This window comes from Pipra filicauda, unplaced genomic scaffold, assembly GCF_003945595.2.
Source record: "Pipra filicauda isolate LSUMZ 115617 unplaced genomic scaffold, ASM394559v2 scaffold51_size4534324_pilon, whole genome shotgun sequence".
NCBI classification, from domain to species: domain Eukaryota; kingdom Metazoa; phylum Chordata; class Aves; order Passeriformes; family Pipridae; genus Pipra; species Pipra filicauda.
The window spans coordinates 2,478,229-2,486,966 of NW_024104665.1; positions in this window are offsets into that span (position 1 = coordinate 2,478,229).

Below are 8,738 nucleotides of genomic sequence, written 5' to 3' on the forward strand. Positions count from 1 at the left end.
AGTTATTTCATCTTTCTTACACCAATAAGCAAAGGAGGTGAAAAATGCTAAGTGATCTACAGAAGAAGCTGTCTCTATCTATCTTCTACTATGCCATAAATGGAGAACTGAACACTCAAGATAGAGCTGGAGTCAGTAGGTTGGTTTCTCAACATCACATTTTCCTTCCAATCACTGTAAAGAGTTGTTTGAGTTTGGTTTTTTTATATAATACAGTTGCTACTATTCAAACAGTAAGAGACTACAGGTGCTTTCTTGCTAAATATAAAACAGGTATAAAAACATCTCAGAATGAGGCAGACCCCTTTAAACACTATGTTTGGTGAGTATTACCATACTGATAGGTAGTCCACTAGCTGAGGCCACTTCCGTCTGAAGCCTCTGTGTGTACATACAAGCTGAAAGCAGAAGCTGGTTCACACCACAGGGTGCATCAGGAATTACCAGTATCACTGGTTTACATACTTCTGTTCAAAGTCTCCTGTTTTGCTACCCATTTTCCCTGGGTGCAAAGCCACATCACAGTACAGTGCCACATTGCTTACATCAGTGTGACTTTGTGGAGGGATGTGTATAAGTAAAACGGATTTGATCTACAGATCTGAGTTGATAAGAAAAAAAAAAGGTTTTGCTGCTGGATATTTTTGTGTGTGGAGAAGTTTAACCTGGGTCATTTCAGCACAGCCCCATAAACAGCTGCATGAGCACAAGCAGAGCAGCAAAAAACTGGCAGCAGGAACAGGAATGAGCAGCAGGGGTAGGAAGCAGGAATTTCTGAGTTTGTCTTGTGTCAAATCCAATTTATGTAACATCTAATTACATCCTTAGATTTACTAAATGGGGAAAGGAAACAATCCCTAGTTTTGAAGACAAGATCTGATGTAAATTATTTTATATTGCTTGTACTTACACAAAAACCAAGACTTGGACATACTGCATTCATTTTTGAGTTCTGTTCTGAATTGAGCTAAAGGAATTGTTCCTTAAATGATTGCTGGGAGCCAACCGATCATAACTGATGAAATCTCCTCAAACTTGCCAATTCCTGAAATTCTTTCTATTTTTTCCCCAAATGACACTGCATTCATCCAGCAGTAAAGGACACCAAGACACCAGCAGTAGCTGATGCGGTGTGCCCCTCACCAGATGACACACTGAGATGTGACCATGCTCCTCACAAAAAGAGGGCAGCAGTAAACCCCTTTAAAGATTGTAGTTCCCTCATTTTGCTTCTAAATGGTTCGGCAACATAGGACTGACAAAAATGGTTGGAAAGGATACCAGCCCCTGCTGGTCTCCTCCACTCTACCCAGGGCTGCTGCCCAGTTGTGGGGTCTGCATATCTCTGCTCTTCAAATGTAGTTCACAACCCAGGGTAATAACAACATAAACAGTGGCTAGGTTAAAATACAAGGCACTAGGCAGTGGTGGCGGAAAAGCTGATATATGCACTCATTACAGAAACTTCTACCGCAGAGCAATGTTTCAACAAGAGAGAAATACCCAACGACAGATAAATCCAACAAAAAAAAAATAAATTCACCATATCTCTGAATCAACACAGAGCTAAACCCACAGAAATACTTCCTTCAGTTTGCAGTGTACAACTAAGAACACACCTCAACTCCCAGAAGTACTTAGAGCAGATCACAGTACCACATGCCTTTTATAAGGCACCATGCAGTTCCCATCTCTATAGCTACAGCTTTTTGGCAATAGTCCAGATCATAAAAGGCTGGGTCACATCTCTCTTAAAAGAACAGTAATATAGCTCAGCTTACACTGGCTGACAATATTATGAATGCCACAGAGAAGATAAATGAGAAGAAACTATTCACATTGTCTTGGATACAAGAAATAAGGAACATCCAGTGAATTTTTAGGAGAACACAATTAAAACTACATTTGATAAGACAGCAGTTCACTGCAATGGCTTGTTATAGAGGCATTTAAGACAAGATTATCAGTTCAGGCAAAATTCTGTAGCATAAGTCCCTTGGTAACTGTTATGAACTGGAGACAACCTACAGTGCAGCAGTCTAGCTTCCCTGCAGCTGCAAGGGTGTATTGCATAGAGCAGCGTTATAAATGCCATATTTTCTGCATCCTTTTCAAAGCTACTGCCTCTGTTGGACAGAACACAGGGCAAGAGAGGTAAGAGAGACTTTTCATGAGGAACAGAGTGGCTCTTCCAAATGAAGCACGTTTATATTGTCATTGGTTGTGTTTGTCACATCTAGGGAGACTGCAAACGCTGTGCAGCTGTCCTCTGGTGTGTACACAGAGCCAGGCATGGCAGTGCTACAGTCATGATTGCAACCTCCTGATATTGCTGCAGGACAAACATGGTAATACTAACAATTAGTGACTTAGATAAAGCTCACATTTATAAATTCCCTATCAAAATCACTGAGGTTGTGTGCAGTGTAAACTCCTCCAACACATAGCTAGAGCTCTTCCCACTCTCTGGGATACGTGTTCCCACTCTCTTCCATGGACCAGCACTAACACATATGTGACCTCCTGGGGAGCAAGTTCACACAGCTTATCCCTTCTTTTTCAAGTTACTTTTTGGCTGGATCAGCTCCTGAAACAGTGAAGTAGAATCACTTGAGCATTGGTGCAAAAGAAGTGGTAATCATGTATGATGGCAGATAGGAGGTAAGGAAAGGATGAGACTGATGCATAACCTGACCTGGACCATATCCTGAATCTTGGCTAAAGGAGAATGCCATGGCCATCATGAACCTAAGGGGTTTTCTAAGTCACAGAATTGCACAATTCACCTCAGCAGCTGCCATTCTGAACTTTTCCGCAAAGATTCAGCGAAATCTTCATAAAGATGTGGACAAATGGGCAGACGAGAATGCCCCACTGGGCACATACTTGGCAGACTATGGCAACCCCAGGCATTTACAAAGACAACAGCAACCGCAAGAAATTAACTGCTGTGCACAGGAGTCCTTCCAAACATCAAAGAGGGGAGACTAAATTTGGCCCCTAAAAATTAGATGCAGTCAAGTGTTCTCTGACAACCCCATCATCTCAAATGCTGCTTCTTCACATGAGGGACTATGCCTGTGGGGCCTGGGGACAGAAGCCAGCTGGAAGTACTTGTTGCTCGTACTTGCTGTTCCAAGGTTCATGTTGTGTACCAAACTGATTACCAAGACACCAAGGGAAAATTATTTCTCCCAGACATCTTTGGCAATTCATATTACTGCCAAGTGTATTCCAGGCTCCAAATACAACTCTCTAGCCTGCAAAGCCTTCCCATGGCCTTAGCACATGAGTCATCAAAAAGAAAATGGGATATGATTTTACCAATAGGCTTCTCTGCTGAGAGAAACTTCTCATTTTTTTACAAATACATAAATAATTTGGTTCTCAAAATGTACCCCTTAGAAGAAATAGCTGTCAAGTAGACAGCAAAGAAAAGCTGTAAGTAACACCAGGCTACAATTTACATTCACCAAAATAGTTGGAGCTACTTAAGGAGAGGCTGCAGCACAAGGAATTCTTCCTTCAAAATATAGCTGGACCCAAGTAACACCTCAAGAGGTGAGAAAAATTTGCCTAAAATTTTGCAAAAGCAGCCTATGATCAAAACAAGAGGGAATTAATAAGTCTCTTGGGACAAAAGGCTCATCTTCTTACTCCAGGTATTCTGTCCAAGCAGTCTCCCTTAATGTGTAGCAGAAAGCACAAAGTCCAGCAGGTGCGGTCTGGAGATGGGAAATAACTGATGTCAACAGTAAAGGGTGGCAACAGCACCTCTTGAACTATCCATCCATATAACTTTAACCTAGTTTCTATTTGAACTGATTTACATTTCTTTTAGTTGCTAATGAACCTACCCAAAGGAGACTGTAAACCCTGGGAGGATTCCCCAGGTCTTTTGGGCTCAGGCCCTCTACTGAGTGCAGGCAGACAAAACACAGAGTTTGGCCATCACTCGTATTTCAACAGCTATGGATCACACAGTTTCACATCACAGAAACTGTTCCAAATAGTTAAAATATTCCCCATCAAACCACTCAAGTTTAATTTTTCTCAAAAAAAAATAATAAAGAAAGAATAAAAATATAAGGTGTGTTTCTTCAAACCAAAACACTGTCAGATCAGACACTGGCACAAGTTCAGACCTAACATTTGTGAGACTAGATCAAAGCAGAACTCCAGAACTAAAACACAAGGAATGAACAGGTCTGGATCTCCCTGATGTGTTTTTTTTTGAAAACCAATGTCATTCCTACTGTGGGTAAGGCATTTCCCAATGTAACAGGGGGGCGAATGAGTGCAGCACTCTCAGGAATCACATTGAAGCAGAACAGAGACCACTAAGACTGGAGGCAACCAGAAGGGCACAGATGAAAGGAGCGTAAAGAACAAGTGAATGCTGAGAGCTGGAGGGAAAACTTCCTACAAGGATTGCAATGCCTCAGAGCAAGTCCTGGGAGCCCCAGGCAAGTGGCCATTGTTTGGGCCAGTAAGTAAGCCCTGTTTTACTACTTAAATGATTTGAAGAGGGTTCCAGCTTCTATGTCCCTGAGGACTATCTTCCCAATACTCACTCTGAAAGTCACTCTTTTTTTCCCCACTACCTGCTGTGTGTAACATCATTACAGTGCTATGAAATAGCTCAGGGACAGAGCTTGTGGAGACCTGCTCAGGCATTTTTATTCGCAGTTTTGTCTGAAGCTGCTTGGAGCAGATTAAACATGCAGATGTAAAAACCTCTGGGGTAAAAACCCATCCCTGTCACATTAACAGCACCCATATTCAAAAGCTCACTGGAGCTTTGTACGAAAAGAGGATCATGAACACAAGTTTTGGTTGTATACAGAGAAATTATTTCAGTCTATGGCCCCCACGTTCCTGGTCACTGGCCAAACCATGGGCAAATAACATCCAGAAAAATATCAGGGGATTAAGACACTCAGGTCTACAAGTTGGCCTGCACTTTCCCCAAAACAGTGGGACTCAGGGAAAGGCTGACAACAACTGAGACCCTGTTGACACTCAGTTGTCAGCTTCACACTCTCTTTTAACATCATTTGAACACTGTTCTACTGCCAAAACTGTGTGGAAATTTCAGAGACCAATGGCCTTGCAGCAAAGTCAAACTCGTGTACAAAGTCAAACATCATGTGATGCTGAGCACTGGGAATTACAGTCCACCAGGATGGAGTAATCTGTCATCCACTCACAGGCACGGGGACTCGCACCCTAATGGAATCTATGGGAGTTCCCAATGTTCAGAATCAACTTCTCTGGAGACAACAGAATCAAAGACCATATTGAACCATTGTCCCACCATGGTCCTGCTCATTTCAAGAATTTATTTCTTGAATCAGGAAAGCTGAAGAAAGTTCTCTTAATCTGTGTGGACTGGATGGGTGGGGAATCTGTTTTTCTCCTTTTTCTTGTACACATTGATGATTTGCTTTTCTCCTGTAGAAATCCAAGGGTCACAGCCTAGACAGTGTCAATGAAAGCACACAGGCCCAGAGGAAGGTAATTCTAAAGTGCTTTTTATTTAATTTGCCTGAGGTCAGACAAAAGAGCAGCAAAGGAGAACAGATCATTTTGGCATCTGCAAAGAGGTGTAAGGAAATGTTGAAGAGTCCCCACAGAGACTGTCATTCTGAAGTTCTCTCTAACAATGTTGAAGAAAAGCTTCAGGATACTTGGAAAAGAATATCAGCACATATCATGCATTTTATAGCAAAGTTTGATTAAACCAATATGCCAGATTCAAGAGTCCCATTGGGCTCTGTGTTCAGATTTTGTGGATACTTCCAGTTCAACACATATTTACTCAATTTCCAGCTTCAAGACACATCAATCTTTTAGGATATCTTAAATGTGGAGATTAGGTGGCCTATGCCTGCATAACTCAGCTAGACCAGTCATCAATCCTTTTGCAAAGAAGCAAATGTACCACATGTTTGTGGCACATTTGCCTTACCATGCAATGTCAGCAATCAACGATGAAAGCATGCCAGGCATTTCCATCCAGCTGCTAAATCAGAACCATTTTTCTTATAGAAAATCTGCCAATTATAAAAATAACTTAATTCCAGGTGGTTAGCAGTGGGCTGGGTGGGTCAACAGAAAATCAATACTGCTGTCCACACAAAAACACTATGTTTTAGCCAAGAACATTTAAACTCCAAACCTGCATGACATATGAGGAACACCTACAACTTTCTGTGCATGATCCACTGAATGTATTGCTCCAGCTGATCTGAATTATATGTTGCATTGACAGATTTATTTCAAAGGGCATTTATGAGTAAAAGAAGAAAAACACAAAATAAGAGTCTTCATTTCTGCAGAGCTGTCCTCTTGTGAATAAAGGCTGTTGCTTCTATTGAGATAAGAAGAAATTGCTATGCTAACACCAATCATGTGTGAAAGCTAACAGCCAGCTCAGGTCAGGGCAGAACTCTTGCTAAAACTTGACAAATTTTTCAAATGTGACTAAACTGTGGCAAAGCCCAAGGTTTCCTAAAGCCACAGCAGTATCAAGGACAGCTCTAAGGTATCTGACTCTTTCTGATGTCTCTATCCTAAACACTTCAGTTATACCAATAAAAGTTACAACTAAGTTGAAAGCACATTAAAGATGGGTTGACAGGTGATTGACAGGTGACACTGCAACGTGTGATGTCCTCAAGTACCATTTCACAGCCTTACATGGCAGGTCAATAAGTCTGGTTTATCCAGCTTCTTCTAAACCCAGCCCACAGACTGGCCCATCATGGTAATGCTGCACTGTATCAGAGCCTTTCCAAGGAAAGATAGAGTCCTGCACCTATCTGTGCAGCTAACCCAGGGCTGAAGCATTTCACCTGTTCTGTCAAAGACCACATAGAGTTGCAAATGAAGCACAGAGGTGTTGGAAACCATGTCAGTAACACCAAGTGGAAGCTGGGAAAGGGTGTCCCACAGCCACAAATACATCTGAATTTTCACAATTTACTCTCTACAGAATTAAAAAATGGTTTGACCTTACATTGTAAGAAAAGAAAACCTTCCAGGTAAAGCAGTATGTTCATTCTCTGCTAGCTTTAGCTGCACATTTTGAACTAAAGAGGGCAATAAGAAAAAAAGCATGCAAGTTGAGGATGAAATGACAACAGAAGAAGCCATAAGAGCAAAAATCTTAAGCATAAAATCTCTAAGCCTCTTCCTTTACTAAAAGAAAAACATTACTCATACTACTTACTACTGATATTCATTAGAGACCCGACTGTTCAGACTCACTGAAGCTGCGAACACAGTAGGAAATGCAAACTTTCTCCTTCATACTTTCAATAAATTAGAACATAATACTCTGCCTAAGTTCTTGAGTCACCTTGTGAGGCAAAGGTCTCAGCTCTGACAATCAGAACAACATAACTGAAAGGAACTTGGCTTGCTGATATGAAACAAAGCTTCCAAAATGCCTGTCACATGAGCCTTAATAAAGCAGTGATAAATGGTTTTCATGAGAATAAAACCATATAATAAATGAGAGCCCTGGAGTACTCTGAAAGCCCAGTCTAAGAAAATAAATATATGATTAACACTTTTTCATCAAATTCTACAGGCACACTGTTTCTTCTTTGGAAGGACAGTGGTTTCATGATGATTATTGGGAGACCAGGAATAAACCTCCCTTCATCTTGATTACTTATTTCACATACACACACAATCTCCCACTAGTAATTTCTGATACAACCTTCACTTTTACATTGCCGGAGTGACTTGCAGTAGCACATTCACCACTGTGGCCAACATCTATCATGTGTGTTTTTCTCTCCCTCTCAATTAACTTGGGAGTCCTGTGTGTGCACTGTGATCTCTTACTCTAGCACACATGCCACTGGTTGTTTATGATAGTGACAGGTGATGGCACAGCTTCTGCTAAAAGGAGTTCATGTTGCTTGGTCCCATATTAAGACCCTCCTGGGGAAGTTACATGTCAGAGTTGAGTCACTCTCACAATTCATCGCTGCCAAAAGTAGTATATCCCATGCTTCAGCCCTGCCCTTTCTTCTCTCCATCCGTGCTAACACACCCTTTCTCTTGCATCAAACTAATGTTCATTAGAGCCTTCACTGAGCTGATTCAGTTCATTAACCCAGGAGCAAACAATTCAATTTTTTGTCATGTTAGTTTTCTTCCAGGCCAGCGGGTTGAATCTGTTTCACGCGGGGCCTGACAAGCATCAGACATGCTGCCGGCCAGGGGCAGTACCCAGCCAGGAGCAGGGGAGAGGAGCAAGAAGAGGATGGGGCACTGGACGTCCCCAGTACAAAAAGAGAGATGATCAGCTGCAACGTGTCACTTAACCTTCAGCAATCTGACCCTGATGGAAGGAGGTTTCTTTGCAGCCCATGAGTGAAACTGCCTCCTCGAGCTCTCAAGCAGTATGCCACGAACCATCAACCCAGGCCAGTAATAAAGGACCCTGACAACCAACAGGGACACTTTGAACCTAATCTAATATCCTATGGAAAGCTAAGGCAAAAAATAAGTTTGATGCATCCATTAAAGCTGCTGGTGGTGGAGAAATGCATTCTACAGCTTTCTGTGCTTGCCAATGGCTAACAGTTTCAAGACTGCTTGTATTGTCTGGGCATTTCAGCACCTGCAACCAGCCTGGGGAAAAAAAAAAAACAACAAGTCTGCACAGGGATAAGGGATTAAGGGATAAAGGAGATACTGGAAAACTACAAAGTTTGTCA